Raw genomic sequence first — 968 nt, forward strand, 5'->3', positions numbered from 1 at the left:
CAGCACGCAGCTGCGCCGCTCTTGCTGCAGATACACCTCCTCGCGTGTCTGCTTCGTGCTGCCTCCTTTCTGCTGCCTCCAGTCGTTGCTGCAGCAGCAGAAGCAGCAGCAACAGCAGCAACAACAGCAGCGCAGCGCCGTCACACAGCAGGCAGGCGACAGAAGCAGCAGCAGCAAAAGCGCGAGCAGCAACAGCAGCAGCAGCAGCAACACCTGCAGTAGCAGCAGCACGCAGTCCACAGCAACAGCAGCAACACCCGCAGCACACAATAAGCGACAGCAGCAGCAACAGCAGCAGCAGCAGCAGCAGCAGCACTTACCCTTCTTGCTTCTTGAATTTGTTCTTCTGTTAATTTCTTTTTTCTTTTGAGAGGAAGACAAGACACAGAATGCCCCATGGCGGTCTTCTTCTTATTTTATTTTATTTTATTTTGATTTGTTTTATTTTTAATTTAATTTAATTTAATTTAAATTACTTATATTTTATTTTTAATTTAATTTAAATTAGTTTCTTTTAATTTGTTTTTATTTATTTTTAATTCAGTTTTAGTTTAAGTTTAATTTGTTTATTATCTTTTAATTCTTCTTTAACTTTTTTTATTTTTAATTTCTTTTTATTTTAATATCTTTTTTATTTATTTTAATTTCTTTTTAATTTCTTTTTGCGTCTTTTATTTGCTGCTGCCTCTCTAGGCCTTTTTTGTCTTTTTAATTTTTAATTTTTAACTTTCTTTTTCTTTTTGTCTCTTTTTGACAAAAAGAATAAGAAAGAAAAAAGAAATAAATAAAAGAAATAAAAGATATAAAATAAAATGAATAAAACAATAAAATAAATAAAATAAATAAAAATGAAATAATAAATGTATTGGAGAGAAGAAGGACAAAAAATTAATTGCTCAAGGGGGATAAAAGAGAAAACGCTGCAGCAGCAGCAGCAGCAGCAGCAGCAGCAGCTGCAGCGGCGGCAA

This window comes from Eimeria tenella, genomic scaffold (genome assembly GCF_000499545.2).
Source record: "Eimeria tenella Houghton genomic scaffold, Eth_scaff1936, whole genome shotgun sequence".
NCBI lineage: Eukaryota > Apicomplexa > Conoidasida > Eucoccidiorida > Eimeriidae > Eimeria > Eimeria tenella.